The sequence below is a fragment of the Podarcis cretensis genome (assembly GCF_951804945.1).
Source record: "Podarcis cretensis genome assembly, chromosome: 1".
Lineage (NCBI taxonomy): Eukaryota > Metazoa > Chordata > Lepidosauria > Squamata > Lacertidae > Podarcis > Podarcis cretensis.
The window spans coordinates 39,977,026-39,989,888 of NC_137170.1; the positions used below are offsets into that span (position 1 = coordinate 39,977,026).

A 12,863-nucleotide genomic window follows, 5' to 3' on the forward strand; every position below is an offset into this window, starting at 1 on the left:
AATGGCATGGTCTTGTCTTTTCTGTTAGAAATATCCTACAAAGCTGCCAACTTGGCTAGACACCGTCTGCATTACCATAAAGCTTCTTATGTTTGAGTATATATATTTGTATATCAGAGGAAGGCTGTCTGAAACAACGGCTGCATGGGAGATTCCCATGACAGATTTGCACTGGGAATGTGACTGTAATCATAAAAGACGCTTTGTCTTCACTATAACTTCTCCCCACTCCTCCATATTCAGATCAGCTTTTCCAAAGCAAGATTCATTCAAAGGAAAGACCATTGGAGTGTTGGTCCCTGTGACAAGATGCTGTCTTTGTGAAAAGTCTGCTTCTGTACTGAAATAATGCCTCCAGCTTAGTTAAGACCAAAGGCAGGTAGGTAGCTTGGGGAGAAAGAGGGATGTGTTGCTCTCACCAAAATCTGGATTTCTGCAGCTCTCTTTGAAGTGATGCTCAGCTGAGTGGTACTGAAATTTTCAGGGAAACCAGTGGGGAGCATAATTATACCACCAACCTGGATTCCTGCTGGCTTTCCCATACTCAAAGACTCGCTATGAAACAGAACATGTTTTCCAGCTGAGCATCAGCTTCAATAAGGCAGGTGTGGAATCTAATTCCTCCCCTCACCCCTTCTAGCTAATTCTTGGCTTTGGGAGACAGGTAGGGAGCCCAGTTCTGCTCTGCACACCTTCCTGAAATTGACAATCAGCTCAGAGGTATGCAGCTTACCTAACTGACCTAGGCTTCAAGGATGGAGGATAGGAAAATCCAGTTGTGCCGCATCTCATCCAAACAACAGTTTCTGGAGACTGCTGGGAAATATAGAAACTCCACCAATAGGAATATAGATACTAAAAGACAATTTTTAATGCAAGTAAAATTGATCCCCTTAAACTTTACAACAGAGTGACAAAGATTGTGTTAATACTTACTTATCTGAAATGTTTTCGCACTGCCTTTTCTCATAAGATAGCTTGGACGCTTGCATTTAAAAACACACGCACAGAGGGAGTTTTCTTCAATGTCATCAAAATCCAGCAACAAAAGCCAAATAGTGTTAAAATAAACTATCCACACCAGTAGCAAAAAAAATAGGTATGTCCAGCTCCAGCAATGCCCAATCCATGTTGCCTCTGGGACCCAAAACCTTTGCTGACCCCTGATCTAAGTGAGTAGAAAGTTTCATATGCAAGAAGACAGTCCCTGAGGTGCCTTGGTCCCACATACACAAAGTTGCAGAAGTATTCAAGAGTGTAGAGTGGGGGCAATCGGACTAGGTGTTTCCCCTGTTGTCCTCACCCTCCAAATAATGGAGGGCAAAAGAGACGAAGCAGGAGGCTCCTGAAATCACTGTGAAGGGTCATCAACTGTGTGTGGAGCTTCTACATTTAGAAGGTCACTATAGTTCAAACGTCTCTGAACTACATCTGAAAGTAGTTATCACAATTGTTGGGCAGGCTGAATGTGAATTGTTTGTGGTAAAATTTTCACCGATTTCTTATCCATCATCAATGTCCGTGTTGTACACTTTTCTCTCTCTCGCTCACTCTCTTCAGACCCTTTGGGCCTTTAAGTTTAAAAATCATGATTGCTGAGGGAAACAATTCCAGCAATTCACATTGAATTGTATGTGTATATTAATGTTTTCGTAGTTTTCTTAGGTATGTATTTCATACTTCAGCACAGCAGCTAGTAGTATTCTGAATGCTGGATTTTTACTTTTTGGCCAAAGACCATTTGGATGAACTTGAACTGAACTATGATCCGAACATGAACCAAACTACAGTCGTACCTTGGAAGTCAAACAGAATCCGTTCCAGAAGTCCGTTTGACTTCCGAAATGTTCAGCTTCCAAAGTGAGGCTTCTGATTGGCTGCAGGAAGCTCCTGCAGCCAATCGGAAGCTGTGGAAGCCCCGCTGGACGTTCGGCTTCCAAAAGAACGCTCAGAAACCAGAACACTCACTTCCGGTTTTCGATCGTTTGGGAGCTGGAACATTTGACTCCCAAGGCGTTCAGGAGCCGAGGTACGACTGTACGAACATGAACTATAATTAGTTCCTTTTTTGACATGATGGACAGATGTTTTTAAAAAGGACCTTTCCAAGCTCTGGAATAAATTCCCCACATCAGGCTTTTGGCCTTCATGAGCAGGGTTGGAGGGGTGGACAGAGCCTAATAAGCCCATCCACACGCTGCCTGCTCATGCCTAGATTTCACTTGCAATCAGAATGTCTGTATAGGTTTCAATGTGCAAAGTACTGCGTCCCATTCTTAGTCACGTAGTCACTGAAGCCAGCCAATGAGAAAGTGAATCTTCCTCCCAGAACAACCTATGGATTAAAGAAGATTTTTGGGTGTTTATTCAGTGTAAGTGGAGGCTGAGAGCCATGCTCTCCAAGGCAAAGCTGGCATGGGCCCTTCCCCACAAAGGGCACATGGCAGAAAACCTATGCAAGCGGTGTGTGAATGCCACCTGGGCTGCCCAGATGAAATCATTTATGTACTAATCAAGGACCATAATAGATAGAAGCAGCAACCATTAGGGCACCTGGGAAAGAGGCAAATGGCTCACAGAGGTGCAATCAACCTCAGAATCTAATATAATAGGAAACAGAGAAAACTTGAGAATGCCATTAGGGATTAATTTCCCATTGCAGAATGTGAAGGTTCACTTTTAAATTAATTGCACTTTCCTCCATCCCCATTGTAATTAAAGCAAGTGAAACATGGCAAACATGCCACTCAAGTCTCAGGCATCTCAGAGCTGTCCAGGTATTTGCTATATCATCCTACTCCTTTTTTTGTGAGTTCCCCCTCTCAGTTTTTTTTAAATATGAAGATCAATCCCTGTATTCATAAATGTAACCCATAAGTGCCACAATTCTGTTGGGATTTTTCCCAAGCTTTATTTTATGCCCGTAGGAAAGATTGCAAGAGGAACCTTTCTTTTGTAAAGTGATCTTCTAATTCTGTTCAATATCTATCATTTTCAAGGCCAAGTAATCATATTTAATAGATCCTAAATTATATTCTGTCAGGCAAGGAATCCCTTGACAATATTAACCAGTGCAGACAGACTGCAGGGTGTAAAAAGAATACTGTGTGTGTGTGTAGCCTGCAAGAACTTTCGTTGAGCGGCTCTCCCAAAAAGGACCCCATTTGTCTTTTTTCCCTACTTCTCCTCTTTCTTCTGTAATGAACAACAACGATCATATAGGTTGCATCCAACAAAGTTGTTGTGATCCTAGAATGACTTGGGTGTCGATCCTAGAATGACTTGTGTTTGTGCAATGGAAGTTTCCTTCCCTCTCTTTCTCCTATGCCCTTCCCCCTAAATCTACTCTGGGAGGTTCCAAACCCTCCAGACAGAAGGTTCCATTGCCTTTGTTGGATGCAAGTTAGAACCCTCAGTCTTCAGTGTCAATGAAGGAATCCACTGGGAGCGGATGCCGAGACCATATAACACCGGTCCTGAAATACCTACATTGGCTCCCAGTATGCTTCTGAGCACAATTCAAAGTGTTGGTGCTGACCTTTAAAGCCCTAAATGGGCTTGGCCCAGTATACCTGAAGGAGCATCCGAGGGCCTTCTGGTGGTTCCCTCACTGCAAGGAGTGAGGTGACAGGGAACCAAGCAGAGGGCTTTCTCGGTTGTGGCGCCTGCTCTGTGGAACGCCCTCCCATCAGATGTCAGGGAAATAAGCAACTATCTGACTTTTAGAAGACATCTGAAGGCAGCCCTGTTTAGGGAAGTTTTTAATGTTTGATTCTATTTTTAATATTCAGTTGGGAGCCGCCCAGATTGGCTGGGGAAACCAGCCAGATCGGCGGAGTAATAATAATAATAATAATAATGATGATGATGATGATAATAAAAATTTTGAGCTGTCCTATCACTGGCTGCCACTGGAGTTCTGCAAGACTTTGCTGGATAAACTCCCGGGATTGCCCACACCGGAATAAAACGTACCCCATCTCAGTGTTGACCTGAATCTTTCCATTCTCACTTTAAATGTGTGGGTTTTTTTTATTATTCAGACCTTCCTAGGTTTGAAAAGCTCCTCATTAGAAGGGAGAAATGTATGGGACAACACCAGGATAGGGAATACATACTGTGGAATACATACATACAGTAATGAGGAGACAGGCTGGTGAGAATCCACATTTTGCTTTGTTGTGGACAAGCCTTCTGAGTCTTCAGTATCAATGATGCCCTATGGAGTTATAAAGAGACAAAAGCATTTTATCTTGATTGATAAACTACACTGGAGAATTTCTTCTTCTAAATACTAGCATATGAAATGGAGCAGCTCCAGGTTAATACACTAACTGCTGCTGAGTCCCATAACTGAGGGGCATATGAAGTTCTTTATATAAGGTGAGAATGTCACCTACTCGCACCAGCTCTGTCATTTTAATCAAGCAACTGATCCCAAGATCACAAAGCGTCTTCCATCTCCTGAGGAGATAGGAGGAATCCAGTCTTCAGGAGTGGAAAATGACTTTGTGATAATTCTGTTTGTCAGGCTACCGCGGCTCTTCACCTATCATACACAGCAGTATCCTGACAGGCAGAGCCTTGTCTACACCTACCAGCATGCAAGAAAGCAAAAAAGAAAAAAAAGGGGGGGAGAGAGAATGGTTAATCATGACTGACATGAAAGCTTCGGCAACTTGTGCATTGGAAAATGTCCAAAGCAATAAAATCCAAAGGACCAATGACAACTGTATGTTGATACCTCCTCAAACAGGTATGGTGGGGTGGGGTGGGGGGGAGGAACTCGCAAGAGTACAAGGTGAAGCTTCGAAGCTGAGAATTATAAGAAATACAAGCACTGATAAGCAACTATTCTGCATCCCTCACCTGTTTGCTTCCTTCCTCTGATGGGCACTTTGACAGACTATGTAAGGTATGATAAGCACTGATAGTCATGCCTCAGTCCTTCTACCCCTGCCTCGTGGCTTAAAGTTCTGCCTTACCTGAGAGGCAGAGGAACCGCTCAGGGTGTCAAGGATCAAGATACTTGCAGGGGTTGCCTATGGCAGCACCTGCAGTTGCCACTGTGCCCATCAGGACTTTCTAGAGTGTCCACAAAAGGTCACTGTCCCCTCATAAATCCACAGTGCACAAGAGACTGTTTGCTTTTCTTGCCCAGTTCCCTTTCGCGCTGGCTTGGCCTCTCCTGTATTGAACACCACCTACTCATAAACAGGCCTATGGAGGAAAGGTTTGATTTGGTGTGTCACTTTCCCAGCAACACAGCTGAGCTCGAAACGGCTCATGACAACATTCACTTCCTAATACAAAACAAACTATAAATATTATGAAAGTACAAGAAATGATCTAAACGATATAAAACAAGGGGGAGGGAAAATCACAAAATGCAAATCAAGCACATTGGATCTATGTTAGGAACACTAATCAACAAAAAGCAGAAAAACTATCACTCAAATCGTTCTCACTTAGGAGTTTCTCTCTGTGAGTGAGTATGGCAGTAGCTGATTTAGGTGCACGCGCCCCCCCCCCCTTGATGGGTAGGTAGAGGGTATTCCTGTCTGCCTGTCTTTTTGTTTGATTTTGTGGTCTTGTCTCTTTTTTGCTCCTTTATATGCTGCAGCCATTTTGTATTATGCCATCCGTCCAATGGCATCCTTTTTATGACTGGCAGGCAGAACATTCTCTCAAAATACCAAACATGCCTGCTGGCCTAAAATGGTTGGCAGTCCTATAATATGGGAAGTTGTCCAGTAAAGAGCAGAGAAGGAGACAGACTTGCTACAGCACTTGCTAGGCCCCAGTTGAGGAGTTTTACCACTGGTTCTGCTACCACACCCCTTTCTGGCATGTCAACAAGTTTCTAACTTAAAGCACATGAGAAGAAAAGCATCTTCATCTTGAGTAGGGAACAAGGATAGAAGACCTCAGGCTGACCACTGTGCCTTTGATCCCTGGGGTAATTCTGGAAGTTCTGGAACTGGGAATTATTTTCCCAAATGGTGGTTGGAGGGCAGTTGTTGTTCGAACCCTTGAGCCCCATAAATACTACAGCCAGCCGTAGGGTCATACTCTTCTTCTGATGTCTTATCTAGTTCTGTGCTGCTATTGGCACACAACAGGTTGTTGGAGAGGTTTCTGGCAGTCTAGATGACACAGCATCTTGATTTTGCTCCAAAGCTTCTGCTGCTACTTGCAGCCATGGGGCCAGAGCGTAAATCTTAGACATTTGTGAAGACAGGCTCCAGTGGATTGAGCAAACTAGATCAATAGTGGGTCCGATGGTAAAGAAGACTGTTTCTGCATGTGTTGTAGAGGGAGGTGACGGGTAAATGGGCTCATCATCCTGGGAAGGTAGGATAAGGAAAACCCTCATCCTAAACCTCCACTGCCTTGCGGACATCTTCGGGAGAGGAGGAGGAGGAGGAGGAGGAGGAGGAGGAAGAAGAAGAAGAAGAAGAAGAAGAAGAAGAAGAAGAAGAAGAAGAAGAAGAAGAGTAGTAGTAGTTTGGATTTGATATCCTACTTTATCACTACCCTAAGGAGTCTCAAAGCGGCTAACAATCTCCTTTCCCTTCCTCCCCGACAACAAACACTCTGTGAGGTGAGTGGGGCTGAGAGACTTCGGAGAGAAGTGTGACTAGCCCAAGGTCACCCAGCAGTTGCATATGGAGGAGCAGGGACGCGAACCCGGTTCACCAGATTAGGAGTCTACTGCTCTTAACCACTATACCATGCTGGCTCTAAAAGGCTAAGGAGTAAGCCCTACACAAATCCAGAGTGGAGTCCCTAAGAACTCTCTTGTATGCCTCCTTCTGGCAACTCCTGCAGCCAAGCTGGTGTCAAACATCTTGCTCTGCTTTCCTATGGACCACATCTGTGAGGCAGAGAGGGGGGAGGTGGTCTTGTCTACTGGGAAGCTCAGGACTTCCATACACACGGCTCAGGCTTGCACCCCAAGGAAATCATTTTGATGCTGCTAGTGCAGCAGTTTGACTGCATCCCCAGAGGCACACTCCATTGTCTATCAAGACAAATGGATGCCAACAACAACAACATACCCACAAGGTAACTGGGCAGGTCTGGATTCACCCTCCCATTGCTGGGACCACCTACATCTGTTTTCAAATGGACACAATGCTGAGTAATGCAGAATAAATTTGCACTGAGGTTTTATCTTTGGAATTCGATTTGTTCGCCATTCATCATTTATCATTATAAATGACTGGTTAGGAAAGATGAACAATTCCAGCCAAAACAGGACTGGGCCTTGCGGTTCTTTCATCGGACAGTCCCAAAGTAAATTTTAAATAGTATAAACCAGTTTCATCCAGTTGAGCACCAATATTTGGTCACATGAATCTCTCTTGGAGACTAAAATAGGTAAAAAATGTAGACCTGTCAGATCACTACGATCTTCAGAGGATCCATGACTTGCAGTATTCCACCTTGTGGCAAAACAGAGGTGGGTACTGCTGTGGTATTGCTGTGTGTTTGTCGTTCATTAAAAAGATACCTTTTGACCCTGGTGGTCCCCTGACCATTTTAAACTGCCTTCTGTCTTGTTGATGCTTTATTGTGCTGATATGTCTTACCATTATTGCTTTATAGTATTTATATATTTTCCCCATGATTGTATTCATCCACAGTAGCAAACTGCTTTGGGGTTTTTTAAAATGAAAACCTGCCTAGAAATGTTTTTAAAGCAATTAAATAATAACAATAATAAATTTTCTCCACAGTGGAAAAAGAAATAAGATTTCACCCAAATATTGAAAAAAAAGGTGTTCCAAATCTAAGAAAGGGTGATATCCCATTCGCTCCTTGTCTCATCTGAGTTAAATTTTAGTTTAATACCACCCTGGGTGCTTTTCAATTTAGAGAAAAGGTGACATAGTAGACCATGCATGGCATGAAGAAAGTGGATAGGGAAAAGTTTTTCTCCCGTTCTCATAATATTAGTCTCCAATGAAGCTGAATGTTGGCAGATTCAGGAAAGACAAAGGAAAGTAATTCTTCATAGAGTGCATTGTGGAATTTGCTCCCACAAGGTGCTCTGATGGCCACCAATGTGGATGGCTTTAAAAGAGGAACAGGCCAATTTGAGGAGGAAAAGACTAACCCTGAAGGTTATGTTCTGCCTTTTCTGCCCGAGCAGAGGTGGATTTAAGGCAGCACAGCCAGTTCTGCCACACCGGGCACCTAACCTAGGGGGTGCGGCAGGACGTCAGAACAATGACATAGTGAATTCAGCAGAATGGAAGGCAAGAGGTAAGGAGGCACTGAATGTTGGCTTTCCACAGGGCACCACTGAAATCTGAAAGACCAAAGTCTCTGTCTGGTCAGAGGCAGTATGTTTTTGAATACCAGTTGTGGGAACCTGCAGGGCAGAAGAGTGCTGCTGAGCTCTGGATCTGCTTTTGGGCTTTCCATAGGCACCTGGTTGACTTCTGTGATAACAGCATGCTGAATTTGATGACTCATTAGCTCAGACCCTCCAAGTGTCCCTATTTTCCAGGGACAGTCCTGGATTTATAGAAGATGTCCCGGTTTCTGATTTGATCCCAGAATGTCCCAGTTTTCCTCAGGAGGTCCCTATTTTCACTATTTTCATCACAGAAACGTTGGAGAGTAGCTGAGGAAACCCAGCCAGATGGGCAGGGTATAAATATATTATTATTATTATTATTATTATTATTATTATTATTATTGAGTTATCCACCCCCCGAGCCATCTGAAGGCAGCCCTTTACAGTGGAACCTCGGTTTTCTAGCATCTTGGAAGCTGAACAATTAGGAACCTGAACATCAAAAACCCAGAAGTGAGTGCTTATGTTTTCAAACGCACCTCGGAAGTCGAAACAGCTTCCGAGGCATGTTTCTCCATTTTCCTCAATAGAATTTGCCAACTGCCCATTGCGCCTCAGTTGTTGAATGTTTCGGAAGTCGAATGGTCTTCTGGAACGGATTCCGTTCGACAACTGAGGTACCAGTGTATAGGGAAGTTTTTTTTTGTTTTTTTTTTAAAAATGTTTTATTATGTTTTCATATATGTTGGAAACTGCCCAGAGTGGCTGGGGCAACCCTGTCAGAAGGGTGGGGTCTAAATATAATTCTAATTATGATAATGATAATAATGATAATGATAATAGGATTTTTCATCAGAGAAACATTGGAGGGTGTGCTAGCTTGATGCAGCAAGTCCTTCCCATGTTCTTATGAAGGATTCAACATGCACATGCTATTTCAACCACAAGCATTTCACTGATAGGATTGACCATGTCCAAGCACGGAGAACCTCCACGAAACACACAGCTTCCCTCCCCCTGCCCTGATTTGGCTCCCATAGAGACACCACAGATTTTAAGCTGGTTTCCGTTGCCTTCAGTATTGCTTCCCCCCCCTTTTTTTTAAGCAAAGGAAATAACATGATTATTACTTGCAAAAAAAAAAAAAAAAAAAAAGATCCTGTTATAAACCTTTGCTTTCTGCCAGAGGAAATAGGGGTTATGTTTTTTCTTAAAGAACAAAAAAAATGTATAGTGGCTGAATATAAGAGGAGCAATGGTATAACTTGCCAAATGTATTTTATTAAGCTTCTTAAATCTTGCTAATAAGACAGAAGAAATCAGTCCTGGTGATTTATGTGTTGTGCAAAACAGGAAGGAAGCCAAAAGGCAATGGCTGGCAACTTACTGGAGTGTCCCTGGCCTGTAGGATGCTCATAGGAAATAGCTGCTATTATGCTGTGTCTCCAGAGGGCATTTTTCCAGTACTCTGTGGGGGAAGAAAGCACTTCTGGAATCACTTCTTTCTGAATCATCTAGCTGTAGATCAAATGCAGTATATACATCAGAGCTTTAGTGGGAATTGCTGGTAGGTCACTGATATGCAAAGCTAAACTTTAATCGTCTTCAAATGTTTCAGGGCCATTTAGATTGCAATTCTGAGAATCCAGCAAGTGGGGTGGGGGGGAGAGGGGGGGGAGTCGTGCAGGGAGGTTGGTGGGGAGGAGGGGAAGGGCAGCGTGTGTGCAAGTGAGAATCGATGGGCCTGATTCACAAGAAAGTTACAGATCATTTACATAGGAAAGGAATGCATGAAAAATCCTTGACTGCTTGCCTCTGTGATTTATGAAAGCCCCTTTCCTGTGCAAGCGATTAACTGCACTCCAAATGCTGTGGGAATCCAGCAGAGAGAAAGTGGCTGAAGAAAAAATGGGGACTGGATTGGGGTGGCGGATGGGGGAAGAACTTCATAACCTATTAACCATGTGTCCTGAAACCCACATCGTCACACATCAGAAGTATTCTTTCAGCTCATCCTCCCCACATTTATGTCTGTGACGAAAGGGTTGAACCCAGTTCGGATTGCTGTGAGGCACTGTGTTGTGAAATGCCTTCTGCGTGTTAAAGAGCCAGAGTTGTGTAGGGTGAGGGTGTTAGGCTAGGGCCAGGAAATCCCAGGTTCAAAGCTCCAGGTGGCCATGACAGTTATTGGGTGCCCTTGGGCCAGTCGCTCTCTCAGCCCAACATACCTTGCAGGATTGTTTTATGAGGATAAAATGGGGGGGGGGGGGGGAGAGAGAGAGAGAGACAAGAGGAGGAGAGACCAATATTTGCTGTCAATGTTTTATTTATTTTACAAAGGTTTAAACTGCTTCCCAGCCTGAAAAACAAGTGCTGGGACTCATTTAACCAGCCCCATCAGTGGAAGCCCTGAATGAGATGTTTCCTTGCACAATGAGGCTTTACCCCTGCCCCTCGCACTGTGCAAAATGGGCTTGCGGAGGGCGTTTGCAGAAGCTCCAGAACATGGGGGTTGGAGAGGGGGGAGCATTGTTCCATCTGGCAAGCTGCAATGCTCAGACGGAATAATTGGAAGAGCAAGGCATAGCATTCCACCCAGAATGAAATAAAATACAATAAGATTTCCACGAAACTTAGAAACAATAAAAACATTTCTACAAATGGAGAAAAGGCAGGATAGTAATGTGGTAAGTAAGTAACTAACAACACCTTCCTTGCATGTAGAAAACACAGATTATGGGGAGTAAGATTCCAGTTTAGCCCTCTTCCTGCTGTGCTCCTTTACGGTGTGCATGGAGTTCCATTCCTATGAGGAAACATTCAGACCTGGAGCTTCTGCCTGCAGTCGGAAATGATGGTCTCTCAGAAGTATTTTACCACAGGGTTTTGCTGAATGTGTGTGGATCAGGCCCTAAACAGGGTGGACTTGTTTGAAAAATGTAGGATTGCCCTGAAGGGAGCAGACTGGATAGTGATGTCTCCATGTTGATTTTTTAAATCCTCATGGATGGAAGATGAGAAAGGACGCAGGGTGAAGAGGTGGCCTTGTGTTTGCTGAAGAATGGCTTCACCTCAGCTGCACACCTGCTTGGGGTGGTTTCTGAAAAGCTACCTGAGTACCTTTAAGATTTAGAAGAATTTGTTTTTTAAAAAACAAACAATGTTTACACTGGTTTTGCTTAGCAACAGCCATGAAGAGAGTGTTCAACGGGGAATGCCCGCTGCTTAGCTCATTAAAATATTTAGAAGGAAGCACATCTTATCAGAGCCCCTGGGGCTGCCAAACCATGCCTCTCATTGTTCCAGAAGGCAGGTTGTTTCTCTGCCTGGTTTCCCTTTTCTGTCCTTGAGTGAGCTGACAGGGAAGCTCTTGTTTACAAGCTACCCCTCAGTAACCTGGATCACAAACAGCATTTCTCCAGTGGTTTCTGAACAGAAAGTGCAAAAATGAGTTTTCCTTGTTCACAAGTTTGTTACTCACCTCTCTCTACTTTTCTATAAGAGTTTATACACACACACACACACACACAGTTTTCCTCCAGATGATTCTTACCATTCTTGGCTATTGAATAAGTCACTGAATACCACTTGGCCATTTTCACATCCGAAAGAGGTGGTCCTGTGGCCGTTTTTCATCATTTCAAACACAAATGCAATCCAGGGGAACTTCAAATTTTATGCCCGCCTGTGAGTCCCATTGAGTCCAATTGTCTCTATTCAGGCCAAAATGAAAAGAATGAAACCTATTGGTTCCAGCAGTTCCACTTCTGAACCTCCTATTGACATTCCTTGATCACCTTAAGATCAGTAGCAGACTGTTCTGGCCGACAGAAATGTTCTCTTACTAGACAATATTACACAGTGCCTGAATGACGATTCAGACCATTAGAAACATTGCAAGTAGAAGTATTTCTCAGTTAGAAACAGCCCTCGGAAGCAGTCCACTTCAACTCTAAAATTTCTACCCTTTTTGCATATCCAGTTTAATTACTTTCAGATAAGCTTTCAAATAGTTGGTCTGTGTCTTTCTCATCTGTTCTCTCCTTAAATTTAATTACCAGAATCACACACAATGGAAGTTAAGCCCCAAGTTTTCTTCCACCTTCATCACTTCTCATAACTGCAGTTTGGTGTGTGCGCTCTCACCATCAACAGTAAGATCAGAGCAGTGTTTAGAGAACTTGCAAAATATTGCTGTCAAAGAATTATGTGTTCTTATCCATATAAAGCATTGTGGTAACTTCCCATTCCACGCCCAAGCAATCTACTAGGAATTCCTTTTTAAAAGATTCAAGTAGAGCATGCACTTACTTCTTTATATTTTATGTATAAGCCTTTCCTGCTGTTCTGAGTCTTGCTAAAACTAACTAAATCAAAGATGCAAAGAAAAGCGATTAGAACTTCTGCAGGGTGTTTCAGTTCTAATACTTACCAAGGAAGAAACTGTTGTTGGGTTTGTAAAAGCAAAACCAAACTCTTCTTTTGCTTTATTTGAAAGAGAGCATGCAAGGTAGAGCCAAATCACATATCATGTGATAGCCCATTGGTTAGCTGG

At 43.3% G+C, this 12,863-nt stretch overlaps 1 long non-coding RNA gene across 3 annotated transcripts; it reads right to left on the reverse strand.

Annotated features, from left to right (window-relative positions):
* Positions 1–967: 967 nt before the first annotated feature.
* LOC307204269 lies at positions 968–12,562 on the reverse strand. Of its 3 annotated transcripts, XR_013833553.1 has the most exons (5): positions 12,367–12,562; positions 11,862–12,021; positions 9,696–9,776; positions 4,137–4,219; positions 968–2,335 (listed from the first exon to the last, which is right to left on the reverse strand). It is a non-coding gene; the product is annotated as an uncharacterized lncRNA (long non-coding RNA). The 3 variants fall into 3 exon arrangements; XR_013833554.1 differs by having other exon boundaries at positions 11,862–12,562; XR_013833555.1 differs by having other exon boundaries at positions 4,133–4,219; positions 11,862–12,562.
* Positions 12,563–12,863: the final 301 nt, after the last annotated feature.